At 35.5% G+C, this 22,618-nt stretch overlaps 1 long non-coding RNA gene across 1 annotated transcript in view; it reads left to right on the top strand.

The window, feature by feature from the left end:
- LOC110262009 (uncharacterized) overlaps positions 1-22,618 on the top strand; it is a 560,710-nt gene that overhangs the window by 385,788 nt on the left and 152,304 nt on the right. Inside the window, exon 6 of the long non-coding RNA XR_014812607.1 lies at positions 267-363. This is a non-coding gene — a long non-coding RNA (uncharacterized LOC110262009). The remainder of the gene's footprint in view (positions 1-266; positions 364-22,618) is intronic.

Below are 22,618 nucleotides of genomic sequence, written 5' to 3' on the forward strand. Positions count from 1 at the left end.
GTCAATAAATATCTGATCAAATTCTAGATCTAAATAAGTGTAAAAATGTTCATAAAAGTAAGGTGAAAATTATGTAATTATAATTGATTTATAATACACATATGTGTATATATAGTAATATATAGTAAATATATTTAGACTATATATTAAATATAGTAAATATATATGGACTATAATACATCTAATATACATATCAATAATTTATAAATGTATATATACCATAATTACAAACATTTATAAAAATATATAAATATCTCTCCCCCCAGCAAGATAGCTTCTCATCTTGGCAGAAGATCATTAAATTGGAGTTTCAGTTGCACCTTAATGAGGCCATCCCACTCTAAGGCCTGCAGCTTCTGAATGGTAAGTTATACAGTAGATCACTGGATCCCATGGCATGCCTCTTTGTCTTTTAGCTGGGTGCCTCATTTCAACTGCATGTTATCCTACGTTGATTCATCTTATACCAATATGGATAGCGGTGCTGGTCGAGGTACAAAGATAAATGTAAATCTACTTTCAAAATACATCAATCCTGTTTGTGATTGGTTGCTATCTTTTCAAGGTTGGAAGGTATCCAATTTAACCCACTTGCCAGCAGGTGGCTTATTGATCTACTTGAAAAATGTCATACAAAGTTCTCAGCTTTGGTCTTTGTTGATGGTAAGTTAGTATACACCTGTTGTAAAGAGACAGGGTCCTCTGCTGAGGATCAAGGCTCTTCCTTCTTCAGTGGATGTCAGGTCTAATACCTGGCTCAAATCCAGAACTTGGGTTAGAGATTGTACCTTTTTACTGGGATCACTCCCTGGGTTTTCTGACTTATCCAGTCCTTATTTACTTTGATCTCATGTATTGAATAGTACCATTATTTTCTGCTCATTTCTCTTGCCCCGATTGCTGAATATTCCCTTTACTGTTGCCACCATTCTCTGCAGACCAAGCTCTTCCAGCTGCCAGGCCACCTTCTTGCCCAATATTGATAGCCATGCCCACCTTTTTCTGACATTCAGGGTCTGTTCTTTGGTTTCTATTATGTCAAGGTCCTTTTTCACCACTCTTCTCAGAGAATTCAGTTCTGCTACAGCTTTCCCTACCATTATCCTGACCTACAAGAGCACAGTCATCACTGCGCCTCACAACAATACCCCCACTGTGACTCTTGCCAGCATAGGCTTTATCACTTTATGAAATGAGATGTCTTCTGGGCTCCTCTGTGGAGCATAATCAGTGAATGGACTTTATGGTTTAACAAAGTATAGTTACTCTAACATGCCTGCTTCTTTAAGCCTTCTGCCCCCTTTTCCACTGTCTACCAAGGTAATCAATATGGTGCATTGCTATTCCCAACTTCCAACAGGTGTTTTAGCAGTGTAAGCATCCCAAGGCCTTTTCCAGGCTGTTAAATCCTGTATACTGGAAAAATTCTCCCACATCAATAAGCTTTCCCTTTTATATCCTTGTTTTCCACCTGCCTTCTTATAGCCTTTTTGAAATATAGTATTATATATACTTTTAAAGCTTCTTCCAAAATGTGTGGACCAGGTCATGCAGCTCCTCATGTATATAGATCCTTTCCTTCCTCAACAGGCCCAGCTTCTCTCTAGCTTAATTGCATTGTAATGTGACCCCAGTGAACAGTCTAGTGATCAGGAAAGAAAGTAGGGTTAGATCCTGAAGTCTTTGCATCATCTCCAAGCAAGGGAGGAATGGTAGCCACTAAGAACCAAGAGGGAACGGCCTCTGAATATTTAATAGGTTCATAAAGGTATGTGTGGAGTTTTAAGGTTTCCAAAATACTAAGTCAGATGTCCATACCTCAGTGCAAGTGCTGGTGTCCCACTTCTCAACCTGACCTTGGCAGGGAAGACTTGCCATGGTGGAGAATTCATCTCTCTCTGGAGCTCTGCTGCTCCTATGATCTTCCTCTGACTGCAGGAGATAAGTATCTCTTTGTATCCTGCCAAGGAATCACTTTGGCTTTTAGCCAATATTGCTAAAGCAGCTATAATTGATGATTAATCACCCTCAGCCTTTCATTTTATTCCTCCAAAAAACATCAATGGCACTCAGCATAGCTGTCTGATTCCATTGCCCTTATAATTACAATGTCCTAAACCTATTGAAGGCCTGAGATATTTCAACAACCAGTAAAGTATGTTTTGCTGGTGCCCCATATCCATTTCGCACATTTTTAATGTTAAAACAATTGAACTGCTACAGCATGCTAGGGGTTACGAGAGCTATACCTACTACAGTGATGAGGTCCTGATTGCCAGCCAGTTTCAGAAAAATTATATATATTTTTAAAATATTATATACATATGTGTGTGTGTGTATATATATAGGCCGGGCCTGAGGCATGTAGAAGTTTCTGGGCTAGGGATCGAACCCAAGGCACAGCAATGACCTGAGCCACAGCAGTGACAATGTAAGATCCTTAACATCTAGGCTACTAGGGAACTCCTTACAAATGTTCTTAGAGATTGATTCCTCAGATAATTCTTGGAACCATAATTCAAGTTCCTTGGAAAACAGACATTACGTGGAGATATGCATGTGTGACTGTAATAGGGAGAAGTAGTATTGGTGATTGCCTTTAGCCTCAATTCTTAGTGGATGAGTAAAGAAATAGGATTAGGCAGGGAGAGGAGTTGAAGTGTGATACAGTCACATAGGCCTCAGGCAATGCCATGGGGAGCTGAGATGTCCTTTTACTTTTTTTAATTTTAATTTTAATTTTTTTATTATTTAGTGAATTTATTACATTTATAGTTGTACAATGATCATCACAATCCAGCTTTATAGTGTTGAGATGTCCTTTTAGATTTGACCTACCTTGACGCAAGATTGTCACTGTCTTCCCACCTTCATCTTTGCCTCCGAGAACCATCCTGGTTTCCTAGCACCAGCAGGTAGATGTGGGCTCCCCTGGAGGAGAGGTCATGACCCGGATGCTTGGGTCATCTTAGCCTGAGTGTCCTGCTTCTAGGAGGGATCAGCTGAGGGCCCTTAGCCACTAACTGTGGGGCAGGTGGGGGATGCAGGGCTCATCCACCAAACTTTCTAAGACATCTTATTTCTACCTTCCTTCTCCTTGATGTTTAGCTGGTTTGCTGTTTCAGTGCTGTTGTTAGTACTACTCTCTTTCTCTCAGTGACGTTGCATTTTGCCCACAGCAGTAATCACCCAGCTGCAGCAAGGCACATAACCTCCCCTCTTCTCTCACTCCTGTATGGCAGAGTACTGTTGCAGCTGATGTAAAACTATGCAGACCTGTCCCAGGACAAATTCATGCTGTGCAACTACAGTTACATTTTCACAATTATAAGCACAAACATATGAAATCACCTCAGGCAATGCTTTGACAGCTCCCTAGGGTATTGCTTGATTCTGAAGAACACTGTGAAATAGCTTTAAAAAAAAAATATGCTTGACTACCCAAGAGCAGAATACACAGACAGAACTAAGCCAGGGCTCAAGCAAAGAAAATTCCTTCTCCAACTACTTGACAATGTTATGAAATGATAATGAAAGTTATGCATAACTAACAACTTAAAATCCATACCTACCGAAATTCACCAGGGTTAAAAAATAGTGTTAAATTCATCGTGTAAAGCCACATGAACAAAGAGAAGCCAAGTTTTATATTTCTATCTCCATTAGCCTTGGAAATACTTCAGAAGAGAAGAATATGAGAAGACATTTTAGTTAGAAAATACTTTTGAACACCTACTATGCGCCAGACACTATTTTAGGGATTGGAGGCAGAGCAGTAAGAAAACTCCTGAATCTTGTAGAAACTGCAGTATTTTCCAGTTACTGTTCCCTTCTCTCATCCTTTTCCTCACCACTGCACATGCCACTCTGTCATTGCTGCATTGTCTGACTTGCAAAAACAATTTGGGCTCATGAATAACCTTCTCTTTTATTATTCATCCTCCTTCCACTGCAATTCCATCTTTTTCATATTTCTTCTTTTTCTTTTTCTGTTTTTTAACTTCCTCTTGTTTATACTAGTTTTTGAGTTCCTCACTGACCAGAAGAATCATATTATTATTTGTATGTCAGCCCCGTGACGTAGTGCATTTTGACATAGGTATCTTGCATATGTGAAAGAATTCATATATGTTGATAATCTATAAGGAGGAAAATATGAATTTATGTGGTAATAAGCACAGTTATGTATCAGTTTTCGTTTGATAATTTCTCAAGAGGAAAGAAAATTGATCCATCTATAGTAAGAATAGAAAATACATTTTATCTCACTTGCCACTTTCAATAAGTTGGTAATGATTTTCTGGAGTACTGACTTAAGGAAAAACCAAGCTGTGCTCAGGCTCAAGGGGAAAGATTTTCATGATTCATTATCTAAGCTGCTATGAGCTCCTAAGAAGAAGGGGCATTTCTAATCTCTCTCTCTCCCCCCTGTCCTTCCCCCTTTCTTGCTCATTTACTTCCTTCTTTGGATTAGAGTAGTAAGAGAGAAAAAAAGAACACAATATTTTATGATGTAAGTTTCATTATTTGAAAGAAGGAAAACAATTCAAACAGACAAAAACAAAAAAAATTTGTGGCACAAGGTTTTAGAGGAAATTTGTATTGTGTATCTTTACATAATGGACATAAAGTCACGTAATCATAGTTAACTGTGATTTTGTAGAATGCATAGAATTGTTATCAGTTGATTCTACTTGGTCTTCTTTTCTCTGAGATGTTTCCCCTTCATTTTATTTCAGAAGCCCCTGCACACAACCCAGCTCTGTCATGAAGAAGAGCTTTATCCACCAGCTTTGAACTTAGAAACTCTCAGGCCACAGCCTCCTCTCCTTCCAACTCTTACACTCTTGGATTATTTCTAAAACTGCTGATTTTAGCTCTTTATTTCAAAACTCTGTCACTCTTATTTTCCTTATTCTACATGGAAACCATATAAATTCAGACACACTGACCCTGTCCTCCATTTAGTAGAGAAAATCACATATCTTCACAAGTTCTCTCCATTGGAAGCATAGGAAAACTCAAGAAATATGGTCCAGATGGTTGAAAGCAATTTCATTCATATCCTTACTTTCTAATTTCACATATAACATGATAGCAATAATCTATGACAGAAGACAAGTATATGGAAAATTTTGTGGCATAAAGAAAGAAAAATTATGCAGTGTTTTAATCAAGTATCATGTAACAGTGATATGGTGTTAGCTGACATTATTAACACAGTATTTGGGGTCTTCTTAAATATCGTGTTTTTCATACTCAACAATGGCCCAGATTTAACTTTTTTATCATAAAGTTCCACCATTAATACTCCTAATTCTGTTATAGAAAAGGTAAAATGTATAGCACAGATCAGTGATTCAGTGCAGCTTTTAACTTCCATTTTAACTCTAAAAGATGATAGCTGAAGAACAGATAAGATTCTCATTCTACAAATTCAGAGGTGCTAGAAATTTAATTTTTCTAAAATTGAACTTAAACTCATGATCAAGCCTTCATTTTACTAGTCATGAAAACCTGAGTTGGGGCAAGAATATCTGCCAACCCTCTCCTGTTCTTTAGGCCACAGCTATACAGGAAGGTCTTACATCCTGCAGCAGTTGTGGGGTGGGAGGAGCTGCAAGAATCCTATTGTTGGGTTGGACCTTCTGTGCGTCAGTTGTTGAGCATCATTTCACCTGGCCTGATTCTCAAGTGCTGCTTTAAACAATAGGGTGCCGCATTACCCCTGTTCAAAAACACATCTTTTCAGACTCATTCCTTTCCTAGTGTGTTCCTACCTTCTTAGATACAAACAAAACAAAACAAAACAAAACTATACTGCTCCTAGTCTCCTTGGGGGCTGAAGGAAAGAGAGCAGTTGTGCAAAGTCCTTCATTACCCTCCCATTCATCTTACCGGTGCTGTACATATGTGTCACAGCTGCTTGCATCACGCTGGGCGGGGACCAGCTCTGTGACAGGATTTCCCAGACCTGGCACTGCTGACACCCTGGCTGGGTAATTCTTCTGGTCTCATGACTATAGACAGATCAGCAGTACCCCCACTAGGCTCCCTGCTTCCCCATACAGGTCTTTACAATCCAAAGTCTCCAGACACTGGTAATCACTCCGGGTGAGAGTCACTCCACCCTGAGGATGCACTGGGCTCTCCTGCCTCCATTAATTCTCTTCTACTCCCCACAGATTCAGTGACAGGATTCTCTGGAACCTTGTGACAACCTGAATTCTTCTCTGGGGGTCGGGGGGATGCGTGCCCTGACCCTCGGATCTGTCTGTTACCCGTCTCCGCGTTGGGCTTAGCAGGGCCTGAGGTTCACAGACTTTGGGCCTTCATGCCACGGAGATGTACCACGTCCTCACTTTTCAAATCACTTCCCTCTTTTCCTCCCCTCCTCCACCCCTTCCCTTTTCTCTCCTCTTCTTTTCCATCAAATACTGTTCTCAGTCATTTGCTTTCTGTGAACAACTTGGGATTTGAATATCAGAGATGCAGAATTTGACTCTTCTGTCCCAGAGGAAATGCATTTGTGGCTCAAACAGCCAAACAATGGAAAGAATTAAAGAAACATAAATACTAGTGAGGGGAGTGTCCGCTGATGTCTTAAAATGGAATACCACTATTGCCTCTGCACCCTAATCACCAGCAGGCCCTTCATATATTCCCATATCTGATTTTATTTAAAAACTAAGAAACATCTGAGTGCACAGAGATCAATTTCAGCACATGCTTATAGTGTCGTATTACATGGCAATTGAAAGGAGAAATATTGGCCTGAAAATCACTTTTTATCATGCTGGGAGTAATCACACTGCCTCCCATTGGGCTCTTGTCCCTCTTCCTTAATTATGTTGCCAGCAAGAGACCAAAATGAACATTAAAAAAATTTTTAATCCATAATTGGTATAAATTTGTACATATGTATAATTGTGTTAATTCCTTTATTTCTCTATTTTAAAAAACACGTATACAAATATTACTTTGGTTATCTGTTGCTAAATAACAAACTACCTCAAAACTTAATAGCTTAGGCTCACAGATATAGAGAATGAATCTGTGGTTGCCAATGAGATTTGGGGGGGTCAATGGAGGTGTAGGAGAGAGGGAGATACCAGCTATTGGGTATAAGATCAATTCATATATAACATGGGGAACATAGCCAATATTTGTAATAGCTGTACATAGAAAGTAACCTTTAAAGATTGCATATGAAGGAGTTCACCATATGGCTCAGTGGGTTAAGAACCTGACTAATATCCATGAGGTTGCAGGTTCAATCCCTGGCCTCGCTCAGTGTGTTAAGGATCCGGCATTGCCACAAGCTGTGGGACTAGGTCACAGATGTGTCTTGGATCATGGGTTGCTGTGGCTGTGGTGTAGGCCACAACTGCAGCTCCTATTAAACCCCTAGCCAAGGAACTTCCATATCTGCAGGTGTGGCCCTAAAAAAAGGGGGGGGGGGTAAAATTGTATATTAAAAAACTAGACTTCAATTTAAAAAAAAACTTTATAGCTTAAAACAGGAATCGATTCTTATTCTTCATGATTTGGTAGGATGACTGGGTTTGGTCCAGGGGTTCTTTGTGGCAAGTGAAGTCAGCTGAGCCTCACTCCTCTGGGAGCTCAGTTGGACTAGACCATCCATAACTGCTCACTCATATGGCTCAGATGGCTGCTGGCTGGGAGCACCTGGAGCTGTTGAACATGGTGCTTTGGGTTCTCAGAGCATGGATCCTGGATTTGAAGAGACAAGAGGCAGAAGCTGCCAGTCCTCATATGACCTGAATTGGGGAGTTTTAGGATATCCCTCTCACTGCATCCTATCCATCAAATCCATTTGCAGATTTTAAAAGAGTATACATTTCTGGGGCCATCTTCAGAGACTAGTGACCACATATTTTAATAGCATGTGCATTGAAGTGTGGTTGTATTCATGAAAATTAAGCTCTATAACATTTTATTTATTAAATAAATTCTTATTTTTCCCAAAGTCATTTAATATTGTGTGAATGTGTCATTCTGTATGTTTATTTCTATTTATGACAATGTAAATGTTTGAAGTTAGAGATGAAGACATTATATCCAATTACAAGTTAAGATTTGTAATGTTTCTTACACTCTAGAGAATATTGATTCATTCATAATGGAAATATGGCCTCCCTCTGTTTTCCTCTAATTCAAAAAATATCTGAATTTTTTCCAATTTTAAGGTGTCATAAGTATTCTCATACACTGCTATTGGGAGTATAATTTTATAAAACCATCTGGGAAAAATGGTTTACAAAATCTATCATAGATAAACATAAGCCTGTCCTATGACCCAGAATTCCAGTTCTGGATATACTCTACAGAAGTGGGATTTTTCTTTTTTTAATCTTCAAACTAAAAAAAAAAAAAATTTAGCCAATAAAAAAATAAGTCAAAGTTTCATTTTTGGCTTATGAGCTGTCGATTTAAGGAAATCAGTAAAAAAGTCCCAAAAAAAGTTTTTATAAAGGGCACATTAAATGCTTCTATCATTTTACATTCTGTTCTTCTCTTTGGGAGATAAGTACCTCCCCCCGCCCCCCTCCCCCGCACCATGGACATAGTATATCTCTGCTTAACATTAAAGGAAAGAATAGAAATTTAGTCATGAAAGTGTCAGTAATTAAAATGTTAGTTATAATTGAACACTTCTTGTAAGCTCATAAATTAGCCTTATGTTGTTTCATGGATGCTGGAAGAAGTCAGAGACCCTGGGTCAAAGACAAAAAGAGCTGATTACTAGTGGGACATTGAGCATTCTGAACTTTATGTCTGCACTGGTTCCCCTTGACCTCCAATCTACTAGGGACATCAAGAGGCCCAGGTGTATGCTGTGCATATTGTAGGTTTTCATCATAGATGAAGAACCTTCAGTTTTGGAAACCCAAATCTTTTACAATAGACTCGAAGGAAAACTTCCCAATCTTTGTCCCAGGGGAGACATCAACTTCAGTATACTTGACAGCAAGTAACTTTGCTGTTTTGTTCCAGTGTAAAACCATACAAACAACCCTAAAAGAAAAGCCCAAATAATGACAGTGCTTTTGCTAGTAAAATACACAGAAAGAAAGAGATCTGTGAAAAATATATACCAACAAATAGGTGGTTAATTATTTGCATTTTCTCTAATTATTGAAATTTTTGATTAATAACTCTCTTTACTTAGTTATAACTCCAAATGGCTCATAGGAGCCTATAGAAGAACTTGTCACTTTGTTTCTCAATTTTATGGGATTATTTTATTTACTGAATAAGCCCATTGATTGATACCCTCTAAAATCATATGCAGAATTGACAAGATATTCTTGCAGTCTATGGCTAGTAGTACCCTGCAAAAGGACTGTGTGAATCATAGCAAAAATATTGAATCTACTTTCAGGCTTATAAACAAGAACATAAATACCCTTAGTAGTTTGACTTAGAGTAACCTGGAAAGTATTTTTAAAAGAGTTACTAAAACATTAAATATGGAGTCAGATAAAAGTTATTGCATACTGTTTCTAGCAGTAAAAATGTGATTTTGCCATAGGCATATGACTTTTCTAACCTTTCTATTTTATTTTGCAAAACAGAGGGAGCATGATAATAAGAATCCCATATGTGGGCTCTAGAGTAAGTTGCCAAGGATAGAATTTGATTTAGTCACAACCATTAATAATTTTGCTAAGATAAGCTTCTTGGTCTCATTTTTGTATTATTTTTCATCTTGTTAAAATAGCACAATGTCTGTCAAAAAGTACATCTTTAATAAGTGTCAGTTTACTGTTATTTGAAATGTTTGTTACAGACCTACAAGACCTAAGTTCTAAATGAATTAAACTAGGGGAAAAGTGGGGAATATTTTGGACTACATAGAAATTTCATAATAAAATTTGATCAATTCATTCTTCTGGATTAACAGTTAATTATATATGTAATGAAATAAAAGTGTATAATCAAGTACAATCTCATTTGGGGATTTTCTTAGGCATGGTGTCCTGTATATTTGGGCAGTCTTAGAACTAGAAGAGCAAGTTGTATGAATTTATGCTATTGATCCCTACGCTAAAATATCTAAACCAACTCCTAAGGTCATTTGAGATGTTTTCAAGAAACTATTGCACAATATTAATGTGTTATATTATGCATTTAAAACTGAAAACAGCATGTGTAATGACAGTTATATTGCCTTAATTTGCTTTGTAATGCTTCAGTATACAGAGTTCAACATAAATATGTATATGCTGACTTTAAACTGCACATCTCGGAGAGCTTACCTCATAGCAGAAATGCACACTGCAGAAATGGTTACTTGTTCTTTGAGCAGCTCTGATTCAGAATCCTTGGTTTTACTTAGTTGCACTCACTTATTGCCAGCAGGTTGATGAGAAGGACTAGGGCCTGGTGAGAGGGACAAAGGTGGGGCTGTAGGTAGGACCTCTTCTACCTTTTCTCTTTGGCTTTATGTGAATACTCTCAGAGGCCAGGGATGGGAACAATAGAGGCAGCCCAGAACAAAGAAACACAGTGGGGTAGGGAGTAAAACTAGAGAGGAAGGCTCACTAGTAACAGCCCAAAGAATCTTCAGAGATGGAAGCTGAAGTTTTCATTGGATAGTATCCAAGGTCCAGGTGCCTGAGTGTGAAAAGCCTGGTTTATTAGTAACAATTGAGACACTGCCCATGAGTTTGGGAGAGTGATCTGTGGAGGAAGAAAATTTGCCCTCTCCCCCCCAATCCTTTTATGAACTGCATTTTTTTTTCTCCCAGTGAAATAAAAAACAAAATGAAAAGAATGAAAAACTGTAAAGGTGTTTGCAGTATCTGTCGGTGAAACTGAGGAGGAGGATGCTCTGGACCTTTGGTGACACCCTCTCCACCAGGCTGGACAAGAGCAGGAGGCACAGATCCCTTATGGAGAAACCCCTGAAGCCCCTGGAATTGGCTGCAGGATAACTAATACAGAGTTTATTCCTAAAAGCAAGAACAAACTTTACTGTATCAGCACATCTATCCCATTTTGGGAGGTGGTAGTTCGTTTCTCATTCACTATGTTCTTCTCTGACATGCCAAGGAGAGCAAAGATCCAGTTCAGTTCACAATTTTCTGCTTAGGGGCTGACAATGATGAAGCTAGCTCTGAGGAGTTGGCGATAGTATCAATAACTTCATGGTTGCTCTAGATCGTATTCCTATCCAGCTAGACAAAACTTATCACAACACTGCCATAATTGCCTAAACTGTCTGCATTTGGGGTTGGAGAAGGTGGTTGCCTTGTGAGATGTGCATCCCATACTTTTCCAGTCCGCTGATGGGAAGCAGAACACAGAGATGCAGCTGATACCAGCTAGCAATGCGAAAGTCACTTCCCTCTCATGTCTTCAGAGGACATGTGAGCCTGGACAGAGTGCTGACACACTGAGTGATCTTTTCAAACTGGGCACCTCTGAACTGTATACCTTTTCAGACTCTACTGGATCTCAAACCTAATTTTATTGCATTTCAACTTCTTAATAGATCTCCTAAACAAAAAGGCTACAACGATGATGATTTAGGCAAAACAAAACAACCTTTTCTCAAGGGAAATGATTATCAATAATACTGTCATGATTGCTGGGTTGATGGCAAGAGTATGAGAAATATTAGAAATACTTTGGTTTTTCTATTCTATATATGTTAATTGGCTCTAAATATTCTTTAAGAACGTTTGCCGTTGTATGAACAAAAATATAACAATTTATACCCCTTGCATTGGTGCTCTGCACATAGAACCACTATCTGATTCTTTTTTTTTTCTCCACATAATGGAAACTTCTGTAATGAGATTCCAACTAAAGGTTAGCTGGCTCACACTGCTAAAATATCATTGTATGTACCTTGAATCAATCATAAAAAGTGCTTAGGAGTGTCTGCAACTTTGCTGAGCTCACAAGAATAAGCTATGTGACTTAATTTTTGCTTGCTTGCTCTTACAGAATTCATTCAGAGACTTCCTCTCATCCAATGGCAAGATTGTAGGAGAATTGAGTCAGAGCCCTCATCTCTAATTTCTGAAGCCTAAGAATACCAAATGTAATGTTGTAAATGGCCAAATTGACTTAGTTTACTTCACAAAAACTCAGTGTCATGAAGGAAATATGACTGGTGGACAGACTTAATAGACTATCTGGCAATGAACCTCCCAATACAGAGATACTTTATTAAATTAACCATATTCCAGGAATTTTACTTGAAACTTCTAAGCACAAAAATGTTTATTTTTTCCAAAAATTGAAATTGTAAATGATTCTCAGGGGAAGAAATCATATTACCGTATTTCACAAAAAATGGTATTGTAATCCAGGCAGAATTATAACCCAGTAATTTGCAATGAGAAAATCAACTGCCCAGGAGACTGAAATGTTTGAATAATGGAATCAGCACATTCTCTATGCAAAGGAAAACTTCATGGTCAGACACGTTATAATCAGAAGTTGAAAATAAAAAGAGATCAACAGGAGTTAATGGGATAAATCAATATAGGCAATAGTAATATCATAACTCACAAAAGGACCAAAGCACTTGTATTTTCAGTCCAGATCATCTGCATTTTGAAAAAAACATGAGTGAGCACAAGAAAATCTCTGGGTGGTTGGATTACCTTCCTCTATGAGACCATGTAACCAACTCATGGCATAGAATTTCCCTAAACAGCATCAAATATCAATGAGGAAATTTGTGATAATTAATTACAGTCACTCAGAAGACCAATAATTACTTTAAATTATAATACCAGGTAATAGTTCCATATAGCCTGGTTGTTGTGCTAGGTATTTATTTATAAATGTCTCAGGGAGATACTGTGGCTAAATTGTTTTTTTCCCACTGGTTTCTTATAACTGAATGAATAAATAAATTTGACCAGTTTAAAGTCTAAAAAACACTTTAGTTCCTGTATTTTTCATATTCCTGGAGGACTCCACACTGAACTACACAGATATGAACACTTTGTTTTATTGTGCACAAATAGATGATAAATTTATATTCTGATTCAGTCCTTCCCTAAGGCTCAGTTTCTTCATTATCATGTTTAAATCTTCTTTTACCCATTTTCTTTTCTTCTTTTAAAAATAAGACAGGAATGTATTAATTGACACGAAAAATCATAGAATTTATAGAATAGAAAAAGAGGAAGGAAAACTTATTGTCATTATTTCTCTTTCTGTGATTCTTTTGGAAAGAATGGCAGTAGAATCAAACTCTTTCTCATAATTTTTATCTGTGACTTATTTCAAGCACAATTACCATTTTGGCCATCATACAGTTTCACAAGTCAGTCACACAATGATTTGGCCAAGTCTGGAGATATAAAATCAGCAGAGTGTTCGCATCTTGATCCTCTCAGAATGCCACAGACAGCTCAGAGTTTATCACTGTCTTGCTTTCAGTCCACATGCTGCCAAGAATGTTTTTAATGTTTTATTAAAGTGTAGGATTCTTCTGATTGTTAAATCTGCGTAGGACAGAGTCTGAGAGCAGAATTTCCTGACGGGTCTCCTACAGAGGATGTCACAAATGATGGCAGACACAGTAGTATTCACAGCAATATGGCAGCTGCCAGAGGGAAGCAAATAATAAGCTCCAAAAATGCCAATTTTAACTTAAAAAGAAATCTGTAATTCTACAAGGTAAGAACCCTGCCTTATCACAGAATTTTCAGAACAATATGCTGAGGAGTATGGGTTCCTTTGCCCTTGAAACTGACTCTGGGTAAGTCTACTTTAGCAGCAAATATCATGTACAACTCTCTTTTGTTTTGGCCTCTAAACTCTAATCAGACAGAAAGCAGCACATTTTGAAGAGGTAGTTTGCTTTTGAACCAATTACCAATATCAATCCTGTAGGGAAATGACCTTTGCAAAGAAATTTTCAAACAACTCATAAAGGTGTCTCATGGTAATCCCTTGCCAGACAGAACCTTAGGAAAGTACAGGATGTTAAGAATTTTCATGTCTCACATAAAAGAATATCATAATGCAATGGATGAATCTGTCAACTCTGGCTCATTAATTCTGATCACAACTATATTTTAAAATCCTTAAAGCCCAAAGTGACTACAAAAAATGTAACTAGTATTGTAGACAAGTCTCCTATGTTTCACAAAGTATTAAGTGTTCTGCCCAAATATTTCAATTGTATATTTTTTATATGTACCCATCATTTAAAAAATATTTCATATTTGGTTTTTTATTTTAGTTTTTCAGAGACTATGCAAAATCTTTTCTTAAATATATGTGTATTAGCATTTTCTTTGGACAGTATTCCTAACTAATTAGATTCACTAATGGATCTGTAACAGTCAGTTAACAAACACTACAGGAAAATTTTTCTCTTATATTTAGATACTATTAGCATTTCTGCTGTTTGTATTCAGTGAGTTCTCTTATTCCTGGTTTCGTTTGTAGATAATAGTAATGTAGTTGTGCTTAAGAATAGTCCCTAGAGTCCAGTTGTCTGGTTTTGAACCCTGTTTATCACTTATGTCCTTTGCAACTTGAGAAAGTTATTCATATATTCAGATCCACAGTTTTCTCAACTGTGAACTGAAGGTAAGAATGATGTGTATCTTTGTGTGCTAACTATGAGGATTAAGTAAGGTGGTATGAAAGCACTCAGGTCATTGCCAGGCATATGGTAGAAGTTCATTATTTGCAGGATCTGGAAATTAAATTTTGGGCAGTGCTGAAATATATGTTGGAACTTTAAAATGGAAAAAAAAATAGATTCATCATATTTCTGTACAGTCATTTTTTTCCTAGCTTTACATCTTCCACTCCACTATCTGACTTCAACACAAATTCTTTCCAGCCATCTCATCCTTTATTCTACTGAAATTGCTCCTCAAACTCAAACTCTTGATTATTTCTGTACAGTTGGTTTCCTCTTTTTTTTCATTTTACTTTTTTTTGTGTGTATTCTGGCTGCCAACTTTATTGCCCTTCTATTACATATGTGTATAAAAACCATTAGCAGAACTGGGCTTTTTAATTCTGCTATGGGAAAAGAACTACAAATACCAAAAAAAAAAAAAAGGATACAAGATTAACATACAGAAATGTGTTGACTTTTTTTACTCTAACAATGAAATATCAGGATAAAGTAAATAAATAAATAACTCTGTTTTAAAATCACATCAATAAATAAAATACCGAGGCATAAACTTGACCAAGGAGGTGAGCAACTTATTCACTGAGAATTCTAAAACACTCGTAAAGGAAACTGAAGATAATAAAATGTATCCCATGATCTTAGATTGGAAGAATTAATGTTGTTAATATGGCCTTCATACCCAAAGCAATCTACAGACTTACTGTGATCCCTATCAAATTATCTGTGACATTTTTCACAGAACTAAAACAAATAATCCTAAAACTTATATGGAACCACAAAAGACCGAGAATTGTCAAAGCAACCCTGAGGAAAAAGAACAAAGCTGGAGGCGTCCCACTCCTAGACTTAATATAATGTTACGTAGCTACAGTAAACAAAACAGCATAATACAGATACAAAAACAGACACATGGATCAATGGAAGAGAATGGAGAGCCCAGAAATAACCCCACAAACCTACAGTCATATTAACATTTTTTTTAATATTAGAAAGCCAAAACGAATTTATTTTTCCTTATTTGTTTTATTTAAATAAGATACATTTTAACTTATTATTTTTCTTTCTTCCAGTTTTATTTTGGAGCAATTATTGGTTGCATAGAATATCCCTGCATGAGTGCATTTTGGGTGCAGTATAGTCATTTGTACCACTTGAAAGATGATAAAGTTCCATAGCAACCAGGTAATTTTCATTTTATGTCATTTTCAAAAATATTTCTAGAATATCAGATTTACTATTTAAAACAAAGACAGTTTGGGCAAAAATGAACATAGGAATAGATAGATATATCTTCTTTTCGTGAATGTATTTAACAGTGTCCTCATAAGAGATCTAGGATTGACTCAGTATGTAATTTTGATTAGGTAAAATTAAATCATTTTAAATAATTTCTTTATTAAAGGCAAAGTCTGAATTTATTAATTCTGTGAATTTGACCCTATATGTTATCTCTATCTAATAATTATTTGCACTGATTATTTCATAACAATTTGTATTAGCTTCATTTTTAAAAAATAGTGTTCATAGGGAAAATAATTTTCCAAATTCGTTACAATCCTCAAATATAAAGTATTAAAGGAAAATGGGCTATGGAATCAATACAACTGAACAGTAAGCATGTTAGATAACTATTTTGATAATCTGTACTTTAGAAACATAAATAACTTGTAAGTTGAGAGGTATATCTGGGGGCACTGTGCTCTGATTTTTTTTGGCATTGCTAAGATGAAGGGTGCTGATTTTAGAATCCAAATACCTTTGTTTCATCTTTCCCATTCCTGGAAACATTTCCTCTCTGTGTCTAAAATCCTTTATTTCTATGAGTGTTTCTCACTTCTCCTTAATTATTAATTACTAATTGCTACTTACTAACTACTGACTACAAACTTTATTTGTTCATGTTTGAGATTTCCAGAATTACTAGATGTTTAAGTTTTATTGAAGTATAAATGATCTACAATGTAGTGATAATTTCTGCTGTATAACAAAGTGGTTCAGAATTTTTAGATTTTTGCATTAAATGTGGGAAAATATGAAGACATGTCTTAGTGACAAAAACTTTTTGAATAATTCATTTTCAAGCAAGGGCTTCAGTATTCTTTTTTATAATAATTCTATTTGACCTTCATTGTTCAAGAGAAAATAGATAAATAATAGTTATCCATCAGTCAGATACTAATGGAATAAAACTGAGGGGATGGATATCAGCATGTTGGTATTGTGCTCAATTTGAATTTGTATTTGCATTTAATCGGAATTTTACTATACTACACATTTTGGATGTCTCATAACTCTCCTTTGTGTACTGATGAAAAACAAAAGACAGAACAGAAAAAAAGAAATGTGTTGTGCTCTCATCATACATAAAACTGGTCCTTAAGTTTTTTTAAGTTCTACAAATTTACAACCAGTTAAAAAATTTATATTAGCCCATCATATTGACTCTAAATGTAAATAAAACGTTTCTCTCCATTAGTCTGCTATATCTTCTTAAGAATGCTGCTCATTCTCTTAAATTATCTTATTTTTATTCACATTCTTAAATAACACCATTTTCTTCCAGAAAAGGAAAGAAAGCTTTATGATATCAGAGGTCTTGTCTTATTCATTTCTGTATTCTTAATACCTGGAACAGTATCATATATGTAGAAGTTGTTTTCTATATAAATAGATAATACACAGAAAATCCATTACAAATCCTGGCTAGCAAAGATTATTTTTTTTACACAGGGTAAAAAGGGTGGTAATTAGGCACACAAATTTACAGTGAGAACTAAAATGTGAATAAAAACATTTCTTGGTGGTGAATATGAAAAAAACCTTTTTGTTGTAATTCACATTTGATTGAGTCTGGGAAGATGTATTGAATTTGTCTAGGTGGAGCTAAGGGTGAAAAGGAATATCAAAGAAAAATAATTTGAGACAAGGGCTTGGAGTGTTTTAAATTACAATCAAGGAAAGAAGGATAGAGTTTTTGTTTGTTTGTTTGTTTTTGCCTGCAGAAGTTCCCAGGCCAGGAATCGAACCCCAGCTGTGTCAGTGATCTTCCAAACCACAGCAATGGCAATGCTGAATCCTTAACCACTAAACCACCAGGGAACTCCACAGTATTTATCCTTTAAATGCCGAGGAAGCACTGGTAATTTTTTTTTTTTTTTTTTTTTTTTTTTGTCTTTTTGCCTTTTCTAGGGCTGCTTCCCGTGGCACATGGAGGTTCCCAGGCTAGGGGTTGAATCGGAGCTGTAGCCACCCGCCTACGCCAGAGCCACAGCAACATGGGATCTGAGCCGCATCTGTGACCTACACCACAGCCCACGGCAACACCGGATCCTCAACCCACTGAGCAAGGCCAGGGATCGAACCCACAACCTCATGGTTCCTAGTCGGATTCGTCAACCACTGCGCCCCGGCAGGAACTCCAGCACTAGTAATTTTTGATCAAATGATAATGAAGTCATTGAAGACTTGCTAGAGAGCAATTGTTAAAATCAAAATGAAAAGTAATGTAGTGTGAACTAGGAGAGAGGGAACATGAATGATATGAGGGCATGTGGAAAATATTATCCTGGGAAGATAAAATATAATTGGCAACCCATTGCAGAGTCTAGCAAGGAAGACACTGAAGTTTTGAGTTTAGATGACTGAGCAGATGCAGAAATAGTAAAATATGAAACTAAGGAAATTTGTTATGAAAAAAATCTCCATTTTTTTATATAGTCATAGGATATCTGAAGTGATATAGGAGCAGGGACTGAAAATTTAGGAGTGGAAAACAGAGAAATCAAGGCTAGGAGCAAAGATAGGGCAGTCATGCAGCTACCTAATTCAGATTTGTTGAAGTGATTTAGATTAAATAAATAAGAAGAGAAGATGAAAAGGATCCAGAAAATACCAATGGGGAATTTCTATTTATTACTGTTCTTTGTAGTGTATATAGAGTAAGTTAAGGTAAATCTATCTGGAGTAAATACGTTTTTAATTGAAATATACTTACATAAAATATTACATTATGTTCAGGTTTGTTACATAATAATTTGATATTTGTATATATTATGAAATAATCACCACACTAATTCTAGTAAAATGTGTCCCCATACAAAGTTATTATAATATTATAACATTGTTGACCATATTCCTCATGCTGTATACTATATTCGTGTGATTATTATTGTTTATGGAACTGGAGGTTTGTACCTATTTTTCCTCTTCACCTATTTGCCCACCCCCTCTAGTAGCCATCTGCTTGTTCTCTGTATTTATGAGTCTGTTTTTCTTTTATTTTCTTTGTTTTGTTTTTCAGATTCCACATGTGAGTGAACTAAGACAGTATTTGCCTTTCTCTGATCTATTTAGGTTAGCATACCATCTAGACTGACTCATGTTGTCACAAATGGCAAGATTTAAATTTTTATGGCTGAGTAATATTGCATTGTGTGTGTTGCACACATATTTCTTTCATCTTCTTTCTTTCTATATTTGTCTATCATGGACACTTAGATTGTTTCCACATCTTGACTATTGTAAATAATCCTGCAATTAACATTAGCATGTGTATTTATTTTCAAATTAGTATTTTTATTTCCTTCAAAGAAATAACCAGTAGTAAAAGTGCCAGATCATATAGCAATTCTATTTTTAATTTTTTGAGGGAACTCCATATTGTTTTCTGTAGTGGCTGTATGAATTTACAATCTTACCACTTGTTTTTTTTTTTTTTTTTTTTTGATAGGCAGGAAATAGATTTATTAGGATAGGATGCTTCTGAGAGATGTAAGCAGGCAGGCAAGGCAGCTCTGCCCTGAGGATCTAGTGGCTAACACTTGTTCTTTGTTGTCTTTCTGATGATGGCCATTCTGACAGATGTGAGATGGTATCTCACTGTGGTTTTGATTTGCATTCCCCTGATGACTAGTGATGAGAAATTTTTCACAAGTCTGTTGGCTTATGTATATCTTCTTTGGGAAAGTGTCATTCAGGTCATTTGTCCATTTTTTATCAGATTGTTCATGCTTTTGATATTGAATTACATGTGTTCTTTGTATATTTTGGGTATCAACTCCTTTTTAGGTATATCAATTACAAACATCTCCCTTTTATTAGACTGTCTTTCCATTTTGTTGATAGTTTCCTTTGCGTGAAAAAGCTTCTTAGTTTGATATAGTTCTATTTGTTTATTTTTGTTTTTATTTTCCTTGCCTGAGGAGACAAATCCAAATAATATTGCTAAAACCAATGTCAAACAACATACTGCTAATGTATACTTCCAGAATTTTTGTGGGTTTGGTTTGTTTTTTTTTTATTGTGTAGTCGATTACAGTGTTTCTTCATTTTCTGTTGTACAACAAATTCTGTTGTACCCAGTCATACCCTGTTCCCTGCGCATACAGTAGGAAGCCATCTCCTATCCATTCCAGATATTACAGTTTGTATCCACCAACCCCAAACTCCCCATCCATCCTATTCCCTTTCCCATGTCCCCGGCAACCACAAGTCTGATCTCCATATCAGTGATCTATTTCTGTTTTGTAGGTAGGATCATCTGTACCATATTTTAGATTCGACATATAGGTGATATCATATGGTATTTTTCTTTTTCTTTCTGACTTACTTCACTTAGTATGAGAATCTCTACTTCCATATATGTTGCTGCAAATGAAATTTTGTTTTCTTTTTTATGGTTGAGTAGTATTCAGCTGTATATTTAAGTATTTAATCCATTTTGAGTTTATTTTTGTATATAGTGTGAGAAAGTGGTCAGGATTGATTATTTGTCATGCAGCTGTCTAGGTTTCCTGACACAATTTTTTGAAGTGGCTCTCTCTTCTCCCTTATATGTTCTTTCCTCTATTGTCATGATAAGTTTACCATATAAGTATGGGTTTATTTCTGGGCTCTCTATTCTATAACATGGATATAAGTGTCTATTTTTGTGCCAGTACAGTAGTGTTTTGATTATTATTGTTTGTAGTATAGTTTGAACATGAAAATTCCTGTTTTGTTCTAGTTTATAAATATTGCTTTGGCTATTCAGGGTTTTGCATTTCTATACAGATTTTAGAATTATTTGTTCTAGCTCTGTGAAAATGTTTTTGGTATTTTGATAGGGATTACATCTGTAGATTGCCTTGGGTAGTGTTATTTTAATAGGATTAATTCTTCTAATCCATGAGCACAGTGTATCTTTCCATCCATTTGGGTTTTCCAAATCAAGTATTTTTCTGCTTGGTTAGATTTGCTCCTACAAATGTTATTCTTTGTGATGCAATTGTTAGTGAGATTGTTTCCTTAAGTTCTCTCTGATAATTTGCTATTATCATAAAACAATAACTGATTGTTATTATTATTATGCAATGGACTTCTCTATATTTTGTATCCTACAAATTTTCTGAATTAATTGATGAGTTCTAGTAGTTTTCTGTGGTATCTTTAGGATTTTTTATATAAAGTATCATGTCATCTTCAAAGAACGATGTGGGCATCCTTGTTTTCTTGTTAACCTTAAAGGAAATGCTTTCAGATTTTCACTGTTGAGTATGATATTGGCTATGGGCTTGGCATATATGGGATTTATTATGTTGAGATTTGTCCCCTCTATATTTGTTGAGTTTTTATCATAAATGTATTTTGAATTTTGTCAAATTTTTTTCTGCATCTTTTGAGATGATAACATTTCTATTTTTCAATTTCTAATGTGCTGTATCACATTGATTGATTTGCAGATGTTGAATCATCCTTGCATCCCTGGGATAAACCCCACATGATCACAGTATATGACCCTTTTAATATATTGTGGATTTTGATTTGCTGTGTTGAGGATTTTTGCATCTAGTTCATTAATGATATTTGCCCTTAATTTTATATTTTTTGGTGTCTTTGGTTTTGGTATCAGAGTGATGCTGGCATCATAGAGTATGTTTAGAAGTGGTTCATTCCTCAAATTTTTGCAGTAGTTTGAGAAATATAGGTGTTAACTCTACTTAATATTTGGTAGAATTCCTCTACAAAATCATCTGCTCCTGGACCTTGTTTGCTGGGATGTTTTTTGTTTATTTGTTTTGTTTTGTTATTTTTTAATTACTCATTAATTTTATTACTGGTAATTGATCTGTTCATATTTTCTCTTTCTTCCTGATTCAATCTTGGAATATTATTATACATTTCTAGGAATTTATTTATGCCTCTTATTTTTATGATTTTTTAAAAATTTTATTTTAATTTTTTTTTACAGAATAAAATACATCCATTTAAACACAATTACATTCACACAGATTATTATATCATGGATCTTAAGAAACAGATTAAGTGACTCCCTCTGGAGAGGTGGAATGGAAAATATGCTGAGACAAATAGGAAATTTATTCTATACTCATTCCCATTTTGTATGGATTTCATCCTTACTATTTAGTATTATCTATTACATTTCAATTTTTCTTTAACAATTAGCATTATATTAAAATTGTTACATTATGCAACTAAAATTTATAAAGAAGAAAGCCTTATATACCATTAAATATTTTATATAGCATAATAAAGAGAATAACTTAATGGGTAAGAATAACAAAAATAATATACCCTCCGAAAATAAGTAAAATATAAAATGCACAAATTGATTAAAAAACAGAGTAACTATATAAATATGTCCTCACAATCTGTTACATCTTATTGATTCTTCAATATAGGCATTACACCATTCTAGGTGAGGTGATAAACAAGACATTATAGACCTTCCGTTGTACCATGCAGAGAAATGGTTATTCATAATACAATTGTAGAACTGTATTATTTAATTGTACAGTTGCATTAACTAATGTTAATTATCATAAATTCTTTGACGGAGAGGAAATCAGAATCAGGTGTAAGAAGACTTCAGCATTCCAAGAATGATGTCAAATGACCCCCTTCATGGTGGATTGTGCACTTATTTACTATGAAATATATTTCTTCTCCAGAGATTCCTTGTTTGTG

This window comes from Sus scrofa, chromosome 8 (assembly GCF_054392235.1).
Source record: "Sus scrofa isolate SSC_HxYL_T2T_F1_AM1 chromosome 8, Sscrofa_HxYL_maternal_Yorkshire_Landrace_v2.0, whole genome shotgun sequence".
In the NCBI taxonomy this organism is placed as follows: Eukaryota; Metazoa; Chordata; class Mammalia; order Artiodactyla; family Suidae; genus Sus; species Sus scrofa.